The sequence below is a fragment of the Pleurodeles waltl genome, chromosome 8 (genome assembly GCF_031143425.1).
Source record: "Pleurodeles waltl isolate 20211129_DDA chromosome 8, aPleWal1.hap1.20221129, whole genome shotgun sequence".
In the NCBI taxonomy this organism is placed as follows: Eukaryota; Metazoa; Chordata; class Amphibia; order Caudata; family Salamandridae; genus Pleurodeles; species Pleurodeles waltl.
This window is the reverse complement of record NC_090447.1, coordinates 321,562,987-321,587,955: the sequence shown is the minus strand read 5'-3', so window position 1 is coordinate 321,587,955 and position 24,969 is coordinate 321,562,987. Positions and strand designations below refer to the sequence as shown.

General features: G+C 40.0%; 1 protein-coding gene and 1 long non-coding RNA gene across 3 annotated transcripts in view; one reads left to right on the top strand and one right to left on the bottom strand.

Annotated features, from left to right (window-relative positions):
* Positions 1-24,969, top strand: part of CCDC80 (coiled-coil domain containing 80) — a 223,349-nt gene that overhangs the window by 151,626 nt on the left and 46,754 nt on the right. The window lies entirely within an intron of this gene.
* The window catches only part of LOC138249931 (uncharacterized), a 56,286-nt gene that overhangs the window by 26,875 nt on the left and 4,442 nt on the right, over positions 1-24,969 (bottom strand). The window contains exons 2-4 of one of the 2 annotated variants that reach the window (XR_011194862.1): positions 13,362-13,452; positions 9,358-9,393; positions 8,009-8,115 (exon numbers count right to left, since the gene is read on the bottom strand). This is a non-coding gene — a long non-coding RNA (uncharacterized lncRNA). Of the gene's footprint in view, positions 1-8,008; positions 8,116-9,357; positions 9,394-13,361; positions 13,453-24,969 lie in introns of those variants that run through there. The other variant, XR_011194861.1, reaches the window with a different exon arrangement.

Here is a 24,969-nt window from a genome sequence, read left to right as displayed (position 1 = left end):
TGTGGCAGTCCTTTGTGTAAGAGCAGGCCCTCCACCCTCCCAGCCCAGGAAGACTCATTCAAAATACAGATGTATGCAAGTGAGGCTGAGTACCTTGTGTTTGGGGTGTGTCTGTGTGAATGCACAAGGAGCTGTCAACCAAGCCCAGCCAGACGTGGATTGTAAGGCACAGAAAGATTTAAGTGCAAAGAAATAATCACTTTCTAAAAGTGGCATTTCTAGAATAGTAATATTAAATCCAACTTCACCAGTCAGCAGGATTTGGTATTACCATTCTGGCCATACTAAATATGACCTTCCTACTCCTTTCAGATCAGCAGCTACCACTTCAATACTGTATGAGGGCAGCCGCAATGTTAGCCTATGAAGGGAGCAGGCCTCACAGTAGTGCAAAATGGATTTAGGAGTTTTACACTACCAGGACATGTAAACTACACAGGTACATGTCCTGCCTTTCCCCCACACAGCACCCTGCTCTAGGGGTTACCTAGGGCACACATTAGAGGTGACTTATATGTGGAGAAAGGGGAGGTTTAGGCTTGGCAAGTACTTTTAAATGCCAAGCCGAGGTGTCAGTGAAACTGCACACACAGGCCAGGCAATGGCAGGCCTGAGACAAGGAAAAGGGGCTACTTAAGTGGGTGGCAAAACCAGTGCTGCAGGCCCACTAGTAGTATTTATTCTACCGGCCCTAGGCACATATAGTGCACATTACTAGGGACTTATAAGTAAATTAAATAGTCCAATCAGGTAAGATCCAAGATTACCATGTATAAAGGGAGATAGCATATGCACTTTAGCACTGGTTAGCAGTGGTAAAGTGCGCAGAGTCTAAAAGCTAGCAAAAACAGTGCCAAAAAAGTGGAGGGAGGCAGGCAAAAAGTTAGGGGTAACCACCCTAAGGCTGTCAGGTCTAACAAGCATATCAATCGATAGGTCAATAGTCTCATCAATATTCACAACAGCAAATTAATCAAATTAGTTAATTACATTAATAAGAATCCAACTCACCATGACCTTTCAGCCACGAATAACCACACAAAATTTGATAAGATTTATGAGATGTATTCCCTATTGATTACAATCTACTAGCACGTTTATTAATCTCAAAACCAGAAAGCACATCAATAATGTCACAATATGGCAACTTGAATAAGATTTAAGCAAAGCAAAGGTGATAAACATTAGAACAAAACACGGCGTCAACATGGATCTATTTAGCAGAGTATCATTAGTGCATCTATTCAACACAGCAAAGATTCAGTCATTTTGTCTGTTTGTACCCAATATTAGTGAACTCCTTGCCTAACCTCGTATTAGCATCAGCATGTTGGGCTTCATGCAAAACAATTTAGTAATAAACATTTGGAAAACATCTAACTATGGTCTCTGTCAAAAGCAGTTGGTGCTTAGAAAAGAAAGGCAAGCAGACAATTACAATTTCATTATCATATAGTTACCCTCCGTAATGGGTCAGCATACAGAGACAGTCTTCGTCCTCAAGACAGTAGTCGATCCGCCATCAGCCAGGATAGAACAGCAAAGTCTCAGCTAAAGGGGTAGAAAGTTCTTCCTTATTAAGGAGGAGAAGAAATAGATATCAGGCGAAACAAGGTGAGGATAGTTTTGAAGAATCAAAGCAGCAAAGGAAAAGACGGAATGCCAGAGTAACAACAGGGGTGTCCCTCTCAATGGCTGATGTCTCCTCGTGACATGACGTTAAATTGAGTTTGCCAGACAAGTCTCTAATTTTCCATTGGTCAGTATTTGGTGCACCACTATCTCTGCCCAATGGTTGAGTGGTCACTTTACTAGAATTTTCACCTAAGACAGTTCTCAGACAGTTCATTGGCTCCTGTGATTTACGTCTTCATCGGGTGAGATGGCAGGTAGGAAAAGTTACACGCACTGCTTCAGTCAGTAGCTCCATTGTCTTTACCAGTTCAGGCGACCTTGTACCTGTTGCGAATTACACTGTTGCATTAAACAAGAATGTCTCCTTGAGCAGTTGGGTCTCATGAGAAAGAATTTACTATGGCTACACACATCTCTAGCTTCTGGAAAAGTACACCTTTATGTCCTTCAGGAAGACAGCACAGTGCACGTTAGAAAAACATATTTAATATGAGACCAGGCAGCTAGGCCCAGACTCTTGCTAACTAATGCCTAATGATTTATTCAACAAAACTTTAACATATAATTCTTAATGCTAAAACAGAATCATACATTAGTATATTAATAATTCATTATTAGTCAATTTCATTAATCATCATATACATTGGAAGCCACTCCCCGTGGGCACATTTCAAATGCGTACATTAGAAACATATTGATGCGTTTTCTATGCAGCTTCATTACACATTATTTGCAAGCAGTTCATGTTAAGTTTGATTATAAAAGCTACACTCCAACATCTCTCCCCAAATACCATGTTAGACTCCTGTGATGTTTCCCTTAAGATGCTCAGAAAATACATCAATGCAGTTATAAAATGGAAATTGTTGCCTGGAGGATGGTCGCCGCTGACAACTAGTGTGACCTGCAGGTCACTTGTTTGATTCGTGTCCAGCCAACTACCTTTCATTCTTCATAGCTCGATCTATTGTTTACTATTAATTTGGACAAGAGTAACATCTGTTATTGTACTCACCACAGAAACAGCAAAACAGAGTCAAAGGCAGTATATAAACCAAAAATATTGTTATTATTACCTGGCCTCTGCCAAGTCCTCGCAAACACTCTCTTCACTTGCTCATTTTTATTGAGCAAATAATTCAGAACAAAGTGCTCTGTTTATAGTAGGAAATGGGCGCCTGCGTCACTGCAGTTTTCAGTAGATTAATTCCTTCCACAGGCAGTTGAAATCTGACCCTCCCTCCCCTTTAATGTTTCCTCTGTGCACGAGCCACGCAGCAACACAAAGAATCCTTGGTGTCCCTGCAATGGAAGCTGCAAGCTGCCGTCTGGTCACTGTTTACCTAGCTCCAATAAAAATGTTAACACAACCTAAAACAAACGCAGCTAACAGGAAGCATGGATTCTCGCTAAGCTGCTTTAAGAAGTATTAGCTGGTATAAGATTGTTTTGAGTGACAGTAAATCCCCTTGTCTGCTTCTTTTCTGTCTGCAATCAAATGTGACTATATCACGTATATCTAGCAAATTCATTGCAAATCAAAAGTTTGGTTGTTTAAAAGCTGTCTTAAGTAACTCTCTGAAGCAATGTTAAAGTGATGTTTCACTCCAATATTGGTTAAAAGGGAGTAGGATGGTTCCGTTGTGCATATGTCATCTTTTTCCCATGTAACCCTGGAAACTGAACACAAGGGTCGCCATTCACACATCGGTCTCAGGAGTAGGTGTGTCTTGCCAACATACTAAAGTATCCTGTGCCCATACCATATCCTTGTTGCTGAATGCACAAAACCACAGATAAATCCCCAGAACAATTGTTTTTTTGTTAGACTCTCACCCACTATATTAGTGGCATGCTTCTTCATCGGTCTCATCCTGGTCCCTATAAACCAGGATGAGCTCAACCATGTTTTAGGGAACACTTTTTATATTTTTTTGGGAACGGAGATTGAAAAATAAAAATAACTTAAGCTCAGTCTGGTTTCCCTTTGCTAGTGGGTGTCTAAGGTAAGATTAAAATAAGGGTATCTAGGTGTATCCATGGAGTTAATACCTTTAAACCACTTTTGTCAACATGTTTCAGCCTTTGAAGTTGGCTACTCAGGGTTCTAGGCTTTCATCAGGATGTTCAAAGGTCACCTCATTATCAATTCCTTTGCAGTTCTGTCCCAATAGTCTGGGAGTATTGTACAGACGACATAAGGGCATTATTAAGAAGTTATTTTGTTGCTACTTCATGAAACCAAAAGAACATGAGTAATGCACCAACAAGCACTAAATGCATATAATGTTGATATCATGCTGAGTAGTTCAGTGTATTGTTAGACTAATCTAAAAGACTTTACAAGCAAACATAAAGATTCTATTGACACATGTGATGCACTGCAAGCTTGTGAGAGTGATCACACCTAAATTAAGTGGTATTTTTCACCCTGAAAGTAAATGGCTAATTCAGTGATTAATTTGTAAACAAATAAATAAAAGCCAAGGGAGTAGTCACAAGACCACTGCAGCTTGCACCACCCATTGTCCCTGCCAGTGCTACCACTGACAGCACCAACACAACTACTAACCAGCACACACCTACACGAACACAACAAATACTTGCCTCCCGAGCTATTCTAATTGCTTTGCATTGCACGTATTAGTCATTTTAAGGTATAATGAATTATTAAATAACTGTTATACTCAACATAAAATTAGATAAACAGCACCACCATGTGGAGGGCTATCATAAGTGCCAGTGTTGAGAATTAAGTGCTGGTGCCGAGCACTGGTAACCACTGGCTCAAATTAAGCACTGGGCTACTTGCATCATTTGGAAGGTGGAGTAGACAGTTCCCTGTAGCGACATACTGTATTCATGAAAAACACAGTCATGTATAACAGTCATGAACTTAGAAAAATGTTACCTGTCAACAACTTGAATATTTTGGAGTGTTACTTATTATTCCATAGTTACCATACCATGGGTTTACCTTTTCAGTTCACCATTCTTACACTGCCTCACTGTCTAAGAGCAGGGTTTTTAAAAGGAGCTGGAGTGCTTCCAAGGTGGATTCCATCACATCTATGTGCGTCGGCTTATGAGGTCATCGCTTCATGCGCCCAGCATCAAAGGATAATTAGTAATGTAGTCACTGACTGCTGTGCCGGTGCTGGGTATTCTATTGTGTTAACATCAGCCACAGGATTGTCTGTGCACTCAAATCTAGTAAAGTGGATACTTTTCTTTATATCTGATATAATAAAGTCCTTGTTTAGAGAAATAAAAAAAAACACTTTGCTAATATCCAAAGGAATGCAAAGTGGTAAATAACACAGAGTTAGTAAATACAGAATTATTACTTCATCTATTCTAACCAACCATATCGCTGTATCATCAAGCTAAAGACCACTCCTTTGAGGCCTGGTTACTGTTAAAACCATGAATGGGTATTTGTTTTGGACTAGGATGTCAAAAATAAATCTCACATAGGCAAATGTATTATTATTCCATGAAATTAACTTTGTTCCAAGGTACATCATCATTGAGTCCAGTTATGTGTGTTATTAGTCTATATACCCATCGGTGTTCTTGCATAATTAATTTCTTTTTAATGTTGGTGTGCAAAGATATGTTTTCAATGATTGCCCATTTAAATCACTTTAAAAATGTCTCAATGCTATGAAATGGGCTGTCAGTTTTGTGGTAGTTCACTGACATCTTACATAACTGTGATGTTCACAGATTCTAATCTTTATTTTTCCAGTTAGTCATTCTAATCCACCTGGGCAGCTGATCATATGTATAACCTTGGTGGGGTTGCCATTTGTATGTGTGTGTTGTTCCTATGGCTTCAGGAGATCTAAATCTATGGCTTTGCTAGCAGAAGTGAGGTTACAAACTGAACATTGACCACAAGGGTAGTGTCAGTTATCCATGGTAAATTTCACAGTGTATTAGTGTCTTGTGTGTTCTGTTGTTTAGGTCTCGTGTACCAGTTTTTCTCTTAGATGCATATTTTTTCTGAACAAGAGCATAGGTTTTTCTAATTCTAGTTTGTTCACATTGATTATGTGCCAAACGTTTATTAATGATCTTTTTAATCGCTATTGTAAGTACTGATGCAAATTATTTGTTTAGGTACAGTTTTTTCTCTGCCAGTAAGTAGGAAGTCTCGCTGGATATATATGGCCCACTTCTTCGCACTCTCTACTCTTTTTGGAGTTATTTGGTTCAATCAATTTATTTCTTAATTTTCAACCTCAAATGTGAAACCTTCAGTGCTCAAACATTTCCAACTTATGCTGAGGAACTGGCCAAACAGTAAATTCTCTTGATGTGAGGGTGGGCGCTGCCAAAGTACAGTAAATTATTTTTGTCTATTGGTTTATTGTACACTCTGGTGTCTAATGTTCCACCTAAAGCCAAAAAGGATAGGAATGGAATCTCTTGGTTATTCATTGGCATAGTAAATTGTATGTATTGGTTTCTTTGATTTCTTTGATTCAACCAGTAGACTAACTAATTTGCCATATCTTCAGATCCTTGCCAAATGATAAAGATGCCATCTATACATCAGCGCCAGAGGTGCAGATGTGTTTGGTAAGGATTGTTAGTACAGATGTTCTCTTGTTCAAATTCATGAACATACAGATATACCATGATCGGGGCAAAAGTACTGTATATAAAGGTACCATATTGTTAGATGTACAAGATTCCTTCAAATTCAAAGTAGTTTTTAATAAGGACTATCATTGCCAAATTTAAGGCTAATTAAATTGGAGTTTGAAATTTCCATTCCTTTATATTTAGTATTTCTGAGTTGTTTTGTAAAATGTCTTCCTGAGGTATGTTAGTATACAATGCCTCCACATCTAAACAAGTCATTATCTCAGTGTCAGGGTCAAAAGTCATGTCTTTTATAATTTTCATCATATCTTTAGTAGTCTTCATGTAGGATGGCAATTTAGTAACCAAAGGTTGTAGTAACCAATTGACTAAGGTGGAAGGAGGTTCCAACACAAAGCCTACCCCTGAAACTATGAGGCACAGCGAAGCAGGCATTCTACTTTTATGGGTTTTAGAAAGGTTATAGAATCATGGAACATTGGGTTCTCAGCTACTAGGAAATCAGCTTCATATTTTGATATCCAATCCTGAGGTTTATCCTGCGTTATTAGTTTGTTGATTTCTCTTTGTAAATCTCTGGTAGGATCCTGTCTAAGGACACTTTCTGTTGTCTTGTAAAATACTTCTGCATGCTAAGTTATAGACTTCTTTAGTTTGTAGGACTACTGGCCCACCCTTGTCTGCTGATGTGATGACTACATCCTCTCTGTGACTGAGACACTTGAGAACAATACGTTCCTCTTTTGTTATTAGATTGGTTTGTATTAGTATCCGTTGCTTTGATGTATTTTATCACTACTTGCTTGAAGAGTTGTATTTCAGTAAGTATACAAGTTAACTGGTTTGAAAAGGGGGACTTTTCTCTCAGGTTAAGGTGTGTCATGTCAATTTCCATTGGAGGCGAATTCCAATAGAAATTGACCCGACACACATAAAAAGGCATCCACACTATTTTTTCTTAGGAATTCGGCCAATTCACATTGGTGCTTAAATTTGTCAGTTTTAGTAGTAAGGACAAAGCCCAGACATTTATTTAAAACACTATTCTCATCCAAGTTAAACTCAATCAGTGTGAAATTGATACCAAATTCACATATTGTTTGTCCCTGGTTGGTTGTCGTTTGTTTTGCTCCATTCCAAATGGAACTTCTAGTCTCTTTTTTTCCCCTCCATCCTCCTCACCATAAAAAAAGGACGGATTTCCCTGGAAGTAAATTGGGGGCCATCGGTGGAGGTAGTCCATGCGGACCAGGCCAGTAGTACATATCTGGCAGTATTTGTTGATAATAGGTATTTTTAAACCTCCTTCCGTGTCTGTTGTTTCCCTTATTTTTAACAGTGTTTTTAGAGTCATCACTGGACTCTCTGAATCGGTGCTAGAAGCCAGGTTTTCTGGTGTAGTGTGTATGGTTTTTCACTCGTCTTGCTCTTCTTGAGTGTAAGGATAAACATTTTCATGTTTAAATGTTTGGCTGCATTGATTATTAGGGTAAGCCAGAATGTCTCTATGCTATCAATGACCAAACTTTGTGTGACAAAGTTCCATATACTTGTCGTTTTCACCCAAAAAACTAAGCTGATCTAGGCTTGGTTCTCAAGGAATTTACATAAATCATGTCTTTCTTCTGACTTAGGTGGGCCTTAATGATAAATTTCCAGGAGCTGACATGCTCATACACAGTTTTTGTACATATGAATGTTTCGAAATGAATTTGAGAATTCGGCCTAATGTGCATTAAAGTTTATTAAACATGCCACATACCTTTCCTGAGGTCCCAAGATTAAAGGCTGGAAACCAATGTGATTTGGATTGTTTCCAGTTAACTTCGTATTCTCATCCTCACTGAAATATTAGTTTTTAACTTCCTGTAGTGTGCAAAAATACTCTAGTTAAATTTGTTGTGAGTTGCATCAGACATTCAGTCAAGTATATCTGTGCAGTTTACTTTGTTTTTGAGTTTTATGTAGCACGGCAATGCCAGCGGAGTGTTCTCAGGGATTGCTGCAGAAAGCATTGCTTCAATTGGTTGGTGAATCCTACCTCTTCAGGATCCAAATTCTTCATCATATGTAAACAAACTCTACCTATATTAATGCAGACCTAGTGGATCACGGATAGACGTTAAATAAAGCGCAAAGATCACCACTGGTAAAAATTAGGAGTTAAAATAGGAGAAATGGACACTGACTACATTGTCCATTTTTCCGGTTTGTAGCATAGGTCATGTACTTTTTGCTCCATCCTTCACTATTTGCATTCACACTGTCAGCTATCTGGTATTACTCTGTTCAACTACACACTCTTCAAATCTTTTCTTCCATCCCAAATGCACTACAACAATTCAAACAATGCCTTAAAAATCTGAAAATCCATAAACAGGCTCAATTTATGAAAAAAGTGGGTCCTTGTGTATTCAATGTTATTCAAATTATCGTGCAATTTCTGGGATGTAATTAATTAAGCAATGGGTGGCACACTATAAAAGAGGTTCCCCTATTGATGAAGAGGCTTTAGATATTTTGTATGTATTTGTTGACTTAAATATTGTGAACTCCACCAAACCAGGCTTCATAGTACCGTATAGAGAGAGTATAAAGAAACAAGGCATGAAGTTTGACAGTGCAGTTCACTGTGTTGACATAACAGATAATTTTTTATATGATACAGAGTTTGTCATAAGCTATGTAGAGGTAAGTAAAATTGCAGCATGTGGAATGTAAATATCTGGTGGATGAGAGAGACAAGTCATTGGCATAAAACACAGATTGGCACTAGCACATTAGTCTTGTAAAGCAATTAACAAAAATGAACAAGTTCACAACAGACAGCCTATATTCATATATAGTGCAGCGTGTGCAAAAATGGCACTGTGAGTAAAAGGAGGTTGTGAGTCATGTAATAAATCATAAGGAGAGGGAAATACATATAATTGATTAGGTGAGCATTAACTGAGAATACAAAACCAGGCAGGAAGACTTCCTGGTGTGTTGAACCACTAGGGCTGGAGACTGTAACTGGAAACTATAACAAGAGAAAGACAAACAGGAACACATAGGAGGTATATGAAGGTATATGCAAGAGTTGAAACAAACATTTTACACACTTACGTTTTGCATCAAACCGGGATGTTCGGGTAAAGGCAGCTGAGGAGTGAAGAAAGCAGATGAGGCAATATATTTCATCATCTGAGACATAAGACAACAGTTAAGCTAAAACAAACAACCACAGATGTAAATAGAAACATTTATGAAAGGTAAACACAAAGAGTATAAGGAGACGGGCATAAGAATAAATGATTAGAGGAGCATGAACAGAAATCACCTATTTGGTCACATAGAAGGAGACCAGGAAGTTAAATATGGGTTGGATTGTGAAAGTAATTAGAGAAAAACAACCATAAAGTAAAGAACAACAGTAAGACATGCCAGGTTGAGAGCGCAATGAGTGAATATGAATAGAACATCTGGTTGTTTGGAGGAAATGGTAGATACATAAGGGAAACCTAGCTATGTGAGGGAATAGGTGAGAAAACTCAGAGGAGAAGATAATAAGCACGATGTGAGGCACTACACTGGAAGAGTAAGAGGTTAAAGGTGAGAGTGATTCATGAAGAGCTGCAAAGCAGAGCACATAAGGATGCAATGAAAGGGAACATACGTCGTGGAATTAGGCTGTCTGGTGCAGGTGTTTCTCATGAACCATGTTTTAAGAAGGGTTTTAAAGCTCTGAAAAAAGGAATCTTTTTTACATGAAGAGAGAAGCAACCAGATTGTGGGAGATTAGCAAACCTAGGACGTTTTGTAGAAATGTGGTGTGGAGAGACATTTCTGTGGTGGCCTTCTTTGAATGTATTTTCTTAAAGCATAAGAATATACTTTGAAATATGTTCACTGTAGATGGGCCTGTCCCCACGACTGTTATCTTTGAAAGGAGTTTCTTTAAGTATAACAATGTAGCTTCTAAAACGGTGGCATCTACAAGTACATCAGTGACAGCCATCATTGAATGGCGTTTCTTAAACTTTAAGAAAAGCCATTGAAAGATTAATGCGGTAGACACACAAGAATAGGGTGGGAAGTCAGGGAACATTGAATGAGGAACAGGGAAGTGAGATGGACAAGAAAGCCACCACATAATGAGTAAGGGGCTAAATCGAAGTCCTTTGTATGTACTATGTTGTTCATGATAGGTCAACGGAGGTCTTCTCCAAGAAATCTTTAAGACCACCTTGCAAGCCCTGAAGCAACGCAGCAGACTGTATCACAGACTGTATTACATTCTTAGTTGAGCATCACACCTCCAGAGCTCATGAGGCTTCTTTGGAGCCTGTGGGGGGCTCAGTGAGCTGGCATCACCTGAGTTTTATGAATCTACAAGAAACCACTTTCTATACACTATTGTTGTTTTCAACCAGGAGAATTGAGCTATAGTCATGGCTAGTGCAATTATGCGATTCTGCTGCTCCAACATTTTCTGCATTAAAAATGGGTTTGTTGCAGTTGCCACATAATCCATCAGCTGCATATGCAGATGTTTACAAAAAAATGTTTCTAGCTCAGACAGATCAAAAGTTACTGAAAACGTTACTGCACGTTTGCTGCACAGTAGAAGGCTCTTTGCAAAGGTTTACTTGTCACCTTCTATTTGCTGATTGCTGTATTTAGGTGTTAATCTCATGCTAATGAGATGAAGCCTTACATTAGCAAAGCTAATAGCGTTTTCATATGCAAGAGCGATTGGCTTTGCCTATGCTTGTTATGTCAATGATATTGAGTTATTTTCTCAGTGTTGTGTTCTTTCAAAGTACACTGATTTAAGATTGTTTTCCCTTTCCTTTATGGACAGTGGAAGGGCGTTTGGGCTAATCACCTATGCAGGCTTTGCAATTCTCAATTAAATTATGTGGTCCATATTAGATTATCTTGCCTCACCCATTCATGTGGTACATGCCGAGTTTAACAAGCAATTTTCAGAAACATATGTGCTACTAAGCGGTGCTGATAATATTCAGTCTCAGTTGAGCGCAAAGGTGTTATTAGCAAAGTATCTATGTTTTCGTACATTGCAAACAAGAAATGAAGCAAGTGAAAGAGTAATATCTTGTTCTAAATTGTTTGATCTTATTTTGAAATGTTTATAAATACAATTTGTTTGTTGTTTCTTTCAAATGTAAATACACTACTAATTAAAATGTAATTGTTGTCTGCCCTCTTCATTTTGATTACTCAAAATGTTGTCAGTCATTTCTGCTCCACTTTTATTTCTCAAAGTGATTCAAACCTCATGGTTTAGGGCATCCCTCAGTCTCTAGACATTTCCTGCCTGCACATCTGGCACTCCCATGCCTGCTACCACATCACCTGGTCTCCTGTTATTTACCTCTTCATTTCTTGGGGCATATTTATGAAAAGTGGTGCTGCACCTAGTGCAGCGTCACTTTTCTTGCGCCCCTTAATGCCCCCCTAATGCCACCATGTGTACGCTGTATTTAATATACGGCGCACCATGGTGGTAGTTAGGGAACTAGTGTCAGAATTTTTGATGCTAGTTCGGTGCTTTGCAGGAGTAGCATAAAAAATGTTGATGCTAATCTTGAAAAGCACCCAGAGGTCCATTGTACCCAAAGGGAGCCTCCTTTTAACGCCTGCTCAAAGCCAACATTAAAAGTGCCAAAATAAATTATTATTTGTGACATTATTTCAACCTCCCCCCCAACAGGAGAACGCCCCCTTTGCACACATTTTCCTGGCGCAGGCATAATGTAACGCAAAGGGTTACAAAGTAGCCCAATGCATGCAGTGCGCCACTTTGTAAATATGCCACCGCATTTTTGTCCATTTAACGCCACATTAGCGTCAAAATAATGATGCTAATGTGTCGTTAGAATGGCGCTAGGCCCTCTTAAATCTGGGCCCTAGTGTTTCTTGTTCACCATCCTCCCATCAAGGGGGATGCCATTCTCTCTTGCCTAGCAAGACCAACACTTGCCTATCAGTCTCCAGGCTCTTGCATTTGCACTACTTTAACCATCCTTTGCCACAAATTCTATCTGTTCTCATCAGCAGGCAGCACTCTCCTTTGAATGTCTTTTTTTAAAAATTTTGTATGACCCCTGCTCGTGTCTACGAGAACGCATACAACCTGCTGCATTTTCTTCTTCCCTCCTCTCATCATCAGGTGCAGAGCTGACCCAATACTTCATCTCATCACTATCACAATAGGACACCTTGTATCAGATCACCCAAGCACATGAGGGCCAATCAACTCTACTCTCTACATATGAAATTTGCCTTTTGAAATGGTTGGTCATAAAATATTTTAGTTTGTATTTTCCACAGGCAAACTACTCTCCCTTTGGAGAAATACTTTACTCACATTATTTAAACCAAGCATTGACAAAGCCCGCAGTTGTCTTATTTTCAAGCTATAAGCATTGCCAATGCTTTTCAGTGATGATGTTCAGCACATACACGTGCCACATCACAATTGCACACATGTGGTTTAATATAGCTGCCATTTTGTTTACCTTTTACTTAGTTACTATTTAAAGATTGTGAGTGCTAATCTAGGAGCAGCACTTGAAAAATGAATAATTTAAATATGGGCAAAAGTTCCTTATAATGGAGCAGCTCTGCAGCGAATGAAAGACCCTCCAAAAGTATAAAATAAATATTTTTCCAAAGCGTGTAATAGAGGGATAGAAGGAAAGTGGGGGACCATTTAGTAGAGTTAGTTCAGTGCAAAGAGAAGGAAGTAATGGCGTGGGTGGATGAGCAACAGTGGAGCTAGAGGTGATATGGAGAAAACAATTAAAAACCCAGGGAGGGGTAGGGGAAGCAAAGGATAAGCAGGAAGACAGAGCAGCAAAGAGCACACATGGTATTTGTGGGGAAAGCAGCACAAAAGGGAGAGAGCAAGAACATATGTGCAATCCCTTGGAGAGCTCAACGAAAAATAAAATAGTTTTCTGAATGTGAGATGTGGAAGAATGTAATTCATCCAATCAAAAGGACTGTACAGAAGCTATACTCAAGGGGAATGACAAACACAAGAAGATGAAGGAAAGCCATCAAATAAGAAGCAAGCAAATAAGAATAAAAGCAAAGCTAACCGGTGGTAAGCTATAGGATGACCCAAAGCCAAATGTAAGTGTTGGTATTGTTCTCAATGGTTCTTTTCAACTTGTAGCTGTCTATAGGCATCTGTACGCAAAACAGTAAAACAGCATTATTCAGGCAACATTTTGCTCACAGGAATGGAGAAAACAAAAGCTGAAATCTGGCATCTATATTTGTATTAACTAAATAAGCTTAGAATATATATGTTACTTATCCGTAGTGAAAATAAAGTTGGTGCTTATTCCAACTTTCATTGGGAACGGTCCTCGACCCCAGAATGGTATAAGCTCAACGGATGATAGTCACTTTAACTCCTTTGTTTAATAACAAACCAGAATTACTTCATCCTTGTAAATGTCCAGTTATTGTTTATATATTTTTTTTTACTGCTGACATTTTAAAATCCAAGAAAAACAAAATAGGCCTAGACCTACTATCATTCACACATCGCGGTACAGTGTGGAAAATTGTGGAACTGAATTGCATAAATAAATAAAAGTTGCAGAACGCCTTACTCAGCAAGAGGCACATTCCACTGATCCCGTCGGCTGCACTTGCTAACAAAATTGTATTGTTCTTCACTGCACATAGCTCTATGAGGCAAAAGCTTCCCAGTGGTACTTTGTCTGCACACTACATTACAAAGTTCAACTTACATACTTCCTCACAAATTTCAGTATGAGGACAAATCCTCAAAGGTGAGCCGAGTAAGATTTGTAATTTTGCTGCAATTACACATGTTATGCATAGGAATATCATCTGATATTCTGCCTGTCACTTGCTTGCAAATGTTGTGCTTTGGCATTTTCACGCCAAGTCAGATCACTCTATTATATTTGGTCTGGCTTTAAGTAAAAACCAATGTGTGTTTGTTATGTTCCTGCCCCATGGTATAAATTACAGTGGTGCTGGTGCTTCGCACTGCTAAAAGATTTTGGTGCAGTGCTCAAGTCAACAATGTGGCACAACTTAAAAGTAATTTAGAGCAGATGCAGATAGTAAATATTTTTGAAAACGACCACTTCTTTTGATGCATCTTTAAAAAAGTCTGGGTTCGTGCATTTTTTTTACCTTGAGAACAAAAAAGACTGTTAGTGCAATAAATTATGATGACAGTTTATAAGTACAATGGTCATTAGAGCCTGGCCATGGGCCTTTATGACAGGTGAGGGCATCCAAACATCAGCACATCCTAAACAAAAGAGCTGTAAATCTGCAATTAGCAGGTTATTGTACCAGCAAAATATCATGTAACCTACACTGGCTTCAGTTATGTTGGACAGGTCACACTGCATGTGCAGTCTAACTAAAGGGCTACTTGATGCTACCTGGTGACCCATCAGCAACACCTAATGGGAACACAGTGAGACATTGTAAACATCCATGGAATGCTATACCCTTGATATACAGACCATCCAAGCAATGCCCAACCATATAACACATGAAAGGCAATTTCTGAAATAGGCTGTCCTAAAGCCCACTCTCTCTCCCTGCTTCATATTGTATTGTTTTTGGAGGAACTGATGACATGCTTTCATCTAGAAACTAAAGCCGTCAGCAGCCAGATCTAAAAAGGTTCATTTCTCTTTATCTCGCTGAGGAGCTGCAGGTAGAGGTACACTGGCAGAGCTGTTGGATACCTAGCTTTCTCCTATGCAATAATGTGCAACCAACAAATAAAACCACTGCATTTTGCCCTGTGAACATCGCTTTTTACAGCAAAAATGAAGCAGTGTTTTAATACAAACCCATGAAAAATAAGTATATATAACTGCGCAATTCCTATTTATTAATTAACTAAAGTTATTACAAGAAAACTGGAATCTGAACACATCGCATGCCCCAAGATTGTCGCCAACTAGTACGACATACGTTCCTGTACAAGAGGAGGTAAAAACAAATGTTTAAATGTCCCACTGTAATTTCCTGCACATTCCTTTAACGTTTATGTAGACATATTTCTGAGTCCGCTTTCCTCCCCATTGCATTATTACTGGATGAGGTGTCTGGAGCGGGATTTTACATGGTAGTCTAGCCAACACCAGTACATAATGACATTTGTAAAGCACAAACATAGCTGCAGAGCAACCGAGCAATGTCCTGAATTAGTGGCTACAAAAGGCAAGCTATGTTCAAAAAACATTTTCTGATATTTAAACATATTTGTATGGCAAAAAGAAAATGATAAGTGTCCAAAATGCCAATGAACTGTTGAGGAATATAAACATATATACACACCACACTCCTGAAACTCTGAGACCTTTGCTATTGATCTTTGGATGAACCCCCTCATCAGCCCTTCTTCGTGAATTCGATACAGCAACAACTCAGCTAAGACAGGAAGGCAGAGGAAACGTTGGGAAGGGGACACCAGTGAAAGATATCCAGGGAGAATGTGTGAAACGTGAATTGGGTACCTGAAACCCTGAGGGAAATAGGGCTTTGGCAGCTAACCTTGGCAATAAATAATACCAAAAAGAGAAAAGAAGGCGGAGATGAAGCATATGAATGACAGCCGTGGCATCGTTGGTCCCTGCAGCTCCTTAGTTGCAAGGAGGGTCCAGCCCCCCCGACGGTTCCTTGAACCTTTGTATTTTTATGAAACCCGTGCCCAGTCTATGCAAAGTTTAGGGGCCTCTCAGTGGAACTGGTGCGATGGAAGAGAGGATCATTTTGCACTAAGTCACTGATTTGACATTTACTTGTGGGCAGGGGAGACGAGGAAGGGAAAGAGAGGACACAGGACCCTGGTGAGGTGGACCACAGCGTGAAAGGGGCTAGAGAACACAAGGACAATGCGGAAACCTGTGAAAGAGAGAAGGAAGAAAGAAGGAAAAGACAGTAGAGGAAACTGGGGGACTCGGAGGAGGAACGGGAGTAGAGGAGGGAGTTAAACAAGCAAAAAAAGCAGGTTAATGCAGGATTGCAAACACAGGTCTGACGCGAACGGGGGGGCTAGACAAACTGCTATGTGTGTGAGCTTTCCAACGTTACATATGTAGCCCTGTGAAGCTGTGTCAAATTTGCTGATTTACTAAGTTTCTATTAGCTGTCACATTGGATGAAATCCATCAACAAATAGATCAACTAAAAAGCAGTTCAAATATTCACATATAATAAAAACGCTAAAACGGGTATAAAACACAAACGTAGGAATCAATCCAGAATTCAGAACTAAAAAAATCCTGAAGCCCACTGCTAGGTCAATTGATCTATTCACAACAGAAGTGTGTGTTTACAATTCAAGTATACACGTGTTCCAGGCAGTACAAAATGTTAATTAAAACAAGAATAAAAAGATCAATTAATCTGCAATTCAAGAGAGAAGAGGGACAAGTGCTTGCTTCTCTCCCAATTGGGTTATTTATTTTTTTTATTTATTTTTTTTAAATTATTTTTATTATTTTTTACATCAGTACACAATAGGATACATTGTCACTTTCAGAGAATAAAACGAAAAGAAGAAAGAAAAAAAAAAAAAAGGAATCAATCAGGTTTATCCAAGAAATAATTTCCCCAGATTAGAGAGAACTTTTTGACATTGCCTATTCTCCTAGCATATCTCATCTCCTGAAGTCTAACTTGAATCATTTTATTGTACCATCCTTGACTAGTAGGAGATAATTCAGACCGCCAGTTTCTCAGCAAAAATGACCTAGCCACCGCCGTGGCTATAAATACGAGCTTCTCCAGCCGAGGGGAGAGTCTTGCCTCGGGATCATAGCCCAGACTCAGCAGGCGAATACTCGGAGATATGGGTACCAACACAATGGATGTTAACGTTGCAAAGACCTCTTCCCAGTATTTCTGTATACATTTACATGTCGCTATCGTATGTATCCAGCCAGCTGCCCCTATTTCCTTGCACCGAAAACACATATTTGGGTGGCCGATCCCCATACGGGATAGTGCTTGCGGGGTTCGATACAGCAGCCATTTGCTAAAAAATATAATTCTGTGCCAATTAGCCCCTCGTAGCGCAGAGAAATTTAGGCGGTTAATAGTCTCCCAGTATTCGCTTGAGAGCATCATGCCCTCCTGGCTAACCCATTTCTTCTGAGCTCTTATCCCCAAATCCACTTTAAACCTTTCTGCCAAGAGCCTTCTCCATGCCCCTGCATTCCCTACCCGCAAAGGAGTAACTAATTCTGATACCAGTGATTGAGTATTAATGATAGAGTTAGTATCTAAGTCTTTAAAAACCCTCAGCAATATATTGTAGGATCTGACCAGCAAAAAATCATTATTAACTGTAATCATGATTTTCCATGGGGCTTCCCAGTTACCCTCAGCCCAGAAATCTCCAATTTTACTATATCCAGCGCGCTCCCACCTTTTCACCGTGATTTTGTTAAGCTGTGTCCCTGAACCTAGAGAAATCTGTGAGAGTGGGGTGTGAAAATGTACAGAGGGAATTGAAAATTTTCTAGCGAAATCCACTCTTCTCTTAAGAAACCATTTAAGAATTTTACAACGAACTTTTTTAGGCGATTAGGTCAAAAGGGCTGGGCTCCGAATATTATGCTCTTGGCATATTAGTACCCGAAAATCAATAAAAAACTTGGAGCCCACGGAGTATTCTAACTTAAAGCTCGCATAATAGTGTGCAAAGAAAGCATGATAATAATCTTTGAAATTGGGTAAGGCCAGTCCCCCCTCCTCCTTATCGGCGTACAGTATGCTCAAAGCGGCTCGAGCTTTTCGGTTCTGCCAGATAAAGGAGCGAAATAGGGATTCCAGTTTAAAAAAAAAGGGTTGCGTTAAAACACACGGAATGGCTGCAAACAAGAAATTTTAAAGTGGTAAGATTGACATTTTAATTAATGCGATGCGGCCTAATATCGAGAGAGGAAGAGGCCTCCAACGAGTGAGTAAAGCCTGAGTTTTCTGAAGTAGAGGAGCGAAATTCAGTTCATAAAGATCACTTATATTGGCCGAATAGAAAACCCCCAAGTATCTCTTTGGGTTGAGGTTTACACATCCTCTTAATTCAGGAAGAAGACAATTAGGAGTAGTGCCACAAAGAATGATGTCGGTCTTGATCCTATTAATCTTATAGCCACTGATTTGCGGAAATTCTTTAAATATATTAAAGGTCGCTTCCTGAGAGGAGTATTTTGTGTCCAAAAACAAAATAATATCATCTGCATAAAGTTTAATTTTTCCCATTGATTTTAGCGGTGCCTGAACCTGAGTATTCTGTCTAATTTTGATGGCAAGTGGTTCAATAAAAAGGGCAAATAAAATAGGGGATAGCCCAATTGGGTTATTGACAGTATTCCCAAACGTACACACAATATAAAAATAACTGCGAAAAAACTTTAGTTAATCAAGTTGTTAGACAGACAGTAACCTGCTGGTAGCCTTACCAGACTATTCCCAGGATTCTTGATCTCTCCTGCCAGATAGCGTCTAGAAATTTCAAAACAGAAAACACCACATAAGGGGTTGTCTCGAATTTACAGATCCCAAAGGCTTCTTGGTGCTGGTTTACTCCCAATAAGCAACAATCTGTTGAATCCATTGTGATATTTGCCTCTCATAGGCAGTCCAAAAGAATAATAAATGTTCCTCATTTTTCTCAGCCTGATAGCAGATGATGATTGATTTAGAATCAATGCCATACATCTTCCACCTGTAAGTAAAAGAGGCTAATGGAAGGGTACCTAGCCTCAGTTTGATATACAAACATCTGGTTGAAATGGGAAACATATAGTTCATGAACTCTTCAAACTCTGGTTCACATTTCATTGCCAAGGATGCTCTTGCAAGACTTCCTGTTGATGGACCAATCCGAAAACCTCAGTATAGTTGCTGACTTGTGTTTCACCAAAAACTGCTCTTAGAGATTTGTGAGGACCAAAAATCAGAGAGCCTGACACCAAGATAATCAAATTCAGATGCTCTCTCCAAGGAGGTCTCACCCAGTGTCAGCTTACCCCTGAAAGGCTTGTGCGAATTTATATTCAAAAACGTAATTTCGAGTACATGAATCTAGAGACCATAAGTGTTGCAAAAAGAGTCACATCTCTCTGAGAGTGTCTGTGCCCCACAAGGTGTGTTTCTGATACTAAAAGTTTATCATCATCAAATAATAGGGCAGGATTTTCAAACCGGCTAGGTTGGATTCATCATTTACACAGTTGCTCAAGTAGTCCACACGGCTGTTTATAAATAATAAAAAAGGAGTGGAGGAAAAGGTACAACCCTGGCACATGCCTTTGCTCACCTCACCAGTGAGGTCTCATTTAACTCACCATTTGGGCACTATTGCACATGTGCATAGTTGTTTGTGTGAAGACATAATATTACATTCAATAATGCAGGCAGAACACCCATCCTTTATAGGATCTCCCAGAGCTTCCCCCTTGGACCATATCAAAGGCTGCCTTTAAGTCAACAAAAACTACACAGAGACTACTCCGGTTAATGTCCACTGATATCCAACTAAGCAGGTTACTAAGTACTTTGGCAGTGTATCAAAGTGTTCTCCTGAAAGGTCAGATTTGCATGCATCCAACAGACAATGGGAGTACATACAACTGGAGCAGAGAAAACAAATGGCATTGTCAAAGAAATGTTACTGCGCAAATGTTCTTTTACGCTTAATCCCGGTAACAGAAACTTACAGGTTGCTTAGGCTGAAATTATGAGCAACAATCCTTTTTTGCTCTAATTTTAATTATATTTGTTGAAAGGCCGTAAACATGAGTAATAAAAACTGTAGAGCAGTAGCTTGACAGAAAAAATATCTATCATGGTAAAATCTGTAGTACTGGCAAGTTGATTAGTAAACATAGACACCCCTTCCCCAGCTTTCCTTTACTGACCACCCCACCCCCTACAGCATGGTAAGGGTGACAAACAAGAATACAATACAATGCATTTATGCACTTTCAAGGTGCAGGAGCACCAGAAAGAAAATGCACAGGTCCATTTAAATAATGCCAATGCTAAAAGATTGCAAGATTTGCATGGATTACGACAAGATCTCCTTCATATGCTACAGCAACTCAACTTTTCATCACACCCACAGAATGGACCCTGACTTCATGGCACACCATCACTGTGAATAAGACAGCCACCACCATAAAGCCCATCCATTCCGTAACCCCATAGCGCCCCTGCCCCTACCACACCTTCACTAAGGATTCTTATGTATCAGTGAAGCTCTTACACCCATCTTCAACACCTGCAGGAAATCTTTCACTGTCCCAGATGCCTGGGAACACACCACAGACATACCACCTAGAGAAACCCTCCTGCACTACCTGGCCACATTCCTAGAAAAGATAATCAATAGATGCTTCACTGACCACTTCATCAACTATAAGCCCCTCAATGCCACACAGTCCAGCTTAAGGTCCAACCACAGCACTGAAACTGCACTCATCACCACCTCAGATGATTTCTGCTGTGTCCTGGACAGTGGAGATAGAGCAGCTCTAACCTTTCTGTGCCACTTTCAGCATTTGACACAATATCACACTCCATCCTCATCAGTCACCACCATGAGTTTGGTGTCCAAGGACCTACTCTCCAGTGGATCTACTCTTTATTTACAGATAGAACTCAAGTTGTCGACTTAGTTCCATACTCTTCGGAAGCCTGCAACCACATCTGTGGAGTACCTCAGAGTTCATCCCTCAGCCCTTCTCTCTTCAACATATACATGACCACATTGGTCAATGTCATCTGTGCACATGACATCAACCTCCTCTCCTAAGTGGACGACATGCGATTCATACTCTTCCTCTCAGAAATGCACCCCGCCGTCCACAAAGACAAGTTCACCATGTGCATGACCAAAGCAGCCAACTGGAGGAAGAACAACTGTCTCAATCTCAATACTGACAAGATTGTAGTAGTAATCTTCAGGAAGAACACCACACCATGGGACTCAACCTAGTGGCCGGCTGACCTTGCACCTGCCCCCCACCAGACCCACAACCAGAATTGGATCATTATAGACAGCAAACTTGACATAACTGCACACGTCAATGCCATCACCACATCCTGCTTCCACACCTTAAAGATGCTGAAGAAGGCCTTCAAATGGCTCTCAAGAAACACTAGAATAATTGGCACACACACCCTCATCACTACCAAGCAAATCGCCAGAACACTACAAACCATCCAGAACTCAGCAGCCAGATTAATCTTCAGCGTCCCATGGAATACGCACATCACTACACACCTCAAGGAGCTCCACTGGGTCCTCATATACAAACGCATTCAATTCAAACTCCTCACTCCCAAATTCAAGGCACTACACAACATTTGCCCCACCTACCTAAACAGCTGCATTGACTTCCACAAATCACCCAGACACCTCCATTCTGCCAGACTCTGCACATCACACACATACACACAAACATATCTGAAGGCCAGACCTTCTCATACATCGCCCACAAAGCATGAAATGAGCTCTCACTACGCTTCAGAGCCTCACCCTCTCTTGTTGAGTTCTGCAAGAAACTGAAGAACTGGCTCTTCCAATAATCTCCTGGTTGGTTGGTGAGGTAAACACACTTGCTCAGCTCCAGGATTACCTCCTGGGAGATAGCGGGGTTTACAAATACACATAAGAAAATATTGCAGATAGAAACAGGAAGGAAACAGAATAAGGATTCCAGCATCTGAGCATCAACAGCTCAGGTGTGTCAGGAAAGGTTGGATTGCCTCCCATGAAAACGTTACACATACTTTTATTTTGCAGTTTTTATATTGCATGAGAGCACATTACATTACACAATAGGTCTGAGTGTTTTTTAATAGCAGGGAGATTAAGTGATTTGCCAAGAATCACAGAATATTGAAGTTACCCTGGAACTAGAGCCAAGTTCCCCAGTTCAAAAGTGGGAAACTCAGCCCATTTTGCTACATCTCTTCTCGGTAAAAGGAAAGAAATATTAGGAGCCTTCATTTGGGGCGGAGAAGGACTGTATGGAAAGGGGGAAGGACTACGGGACCAGTGGTGTCCCCTGGGCCTTCAAACACTTAAAGAGCCACGCAAGGAATTGTCTGTACAGGAACAGCTTGTTCTAGGCAAGTTCGGCTCCGTACCTACTTGAATTACTTCCCCACTCATGTAACACCGTACTGCCAGAGTGGTGCTCAGCAATGAAGAGCATCACAGATGCTGCTTGAGTGATGAGAACCTTATGTGTGCAACGCACGCTACTGTTGCACTCTCCAGCCTCTCTGCTTTACTGCTCAGAAAAGCTCATAGAAGTGCCAGTGTGGATTGCACAATGTCGTTTCATGAGAAGGACTCATTCCCTTGTGGATCTTCTGCCAGCTCAGTATAGAGGGGCATGTAAATCAGAAAAAAACATCATATACGACAATACGAACATTCAATTGCTGTGATGCTGGGCTGGTGCACATTGTGAATGACATGGGTAACATAGCGAGTACATGAAGAAAGCTGACCCATGCCCCACTCTGTGTATCATACATGCCAATAAACCCGATTCAGGCGAGAGGTTTCCGATTTCTGAAGCCAAACATGGCCTTATTTTGGCTGTCTCCTGCATGAAATAGCCTGAAATACATTCTTCTGATCATTTTTTTTAAATCATCCACTTACCTCTTCCAAAATGTTGGCATGTATGGTGTATGCTATCTATGGTGTCTTCCAAACTGTGAGGGACACATCAACAAATCAATAGCTGGTTAAGACAGACCCAAAGCCTATCGAGATAGATAGATAGATAGATAGATAGATAGATAGATAGATAGATAGATAGATAGATAGATAGATAGATAGATAGATAGATAGATAGATCTTATTCATGATTTTTTTTCTTCTTTTTTTCATTACCAGACACCTGCAAGACCTAATGTGGCTTCTATGCCACAACTAAAACACAATAATAGCTTAAATGTGCTATGGGACTCAAATACGCAAAAGAAAGGCAAGTTTACTAGAGAAACTGGGAGTTTCACTCGCCAGGTTGCTTCATAAATTGAAAGATATGTCATCTAGCCTCTTTCATTCGATTACAAGTAAAGACAAACCATCGTATGGATGTTCGCCTCTTCTCCAATCATGTCGACCGTAAATACGTTTTCTCAAATCTAAACCTGCACTCTGCAACTGCTTAACAGGTCATTTCCTGTTTAAGAAGTATGCAGGACGCAGCTTTATCAAATCGACTTAATCTAATTAGCTGCAAGGGTCCAGAGAAGAAGAAAAAAGCTACTTAAACATCTGCTTCTTCCTGCAAGTGAGTTTATAGCCGGTACCAGGCCTGCCTTCAACAGCGGGTCAGTGAGCGACTGGCATGTGTTTGTGCACACCAGTGGCATTCTTCCAAGGGCAACTGCTAATTGCCATATTTAACTCACTTCAAAGCACTCCAGAACATTTCATCTGGCTCATTAGCGGACAATTAACCGAGAGTTGTACTTCTGAAGAAAAACATGAACTAAACAGTTCATCGCAGATCCATTCAGGGTATCAACAGTTCTAAGAACCACATTTTGGGTCTGCTCAGTGCGTACCCGACCCTGCCGCAGGTCATTTAATCAAATATCAACAAAAAACAGCTCACTCATTTGAGAAATGTGTTTTTTTTAAAGTCCTGAAAAACATAATTATTGCCACACCTCTGTGCTTTGAGTTGTACTATGCATGCTTTATCATTGTAGCTGCTTGTAGTGCAATTAACTTGCAAGATGTGCTAATAGGATTTTGTAGTTCTTGGGTTTTCTGTTTGCCCTGTTACAATCAGGAGCAACACATAGGCGCATATTTGCTATTATTTCACGAAACGGGAGCAGTAAGGGAATTTACTGCGCTGCGTTCCTGTAAAGGGAGAGGCCTCGAATTGTAGTGTAACGCAGTGGAAGCAGCTGCTTTGCATTATATTACTTTACAAAGCCACACAAGGCGGTGCACTTCGCCCCTTATGTGACTTTGTAAATATTCCCGAGGCCTTTGCGTTGTCCTTGATTTGCACGATGCAAGTACAACATAAAGGCTTAGTAAATCAGAGTCGTACTAGTTACATCCAACATTTGTAATGTGCAATGAACATCATCGACTTGGAATGACAAAAATGTGAAATTGTCAAATCAAATTACATTTTTCGTCATTCTCAGAAAAAACTAATGTAAAGACAAAATTTGAGCAGCAAATAATGCAGGGTATTTACCGCTGTCAGGCACTCTTCAATTTAATATCAGCTCTTTCAAATGCGGGCAGTGGAAAATCTGTATTGCTGATGGGTGATGAGCTCGCTTAGATGTATTTGACACCAAGGATCAATATATCTTAATTCACCATTGGCAAACTGTGGCAGGAGCATCTAACCATGCAATTGGCCAGTTAAAATTCCTTTCTTCAAATGTTTCAGGTAGTCATTGGTTTTCTGGCTCAAGACATTATCATAATTTGTGTGGTATGGCGAGGCTCACCAATTTCATCATTGCTAAAGCTAGTGAACTCCTCATTAAAGAATCCCAAGTTTGCCCAAATTCTTCCTGTCAGTCAAACCTGCAAAGTGCCATTTTTTGGGGAAATTGTATATTGCGAAAATTCGTGCCAAAGGTATTTGGACGCTGTACATGAGCACTAGTTACATTAAACATGAG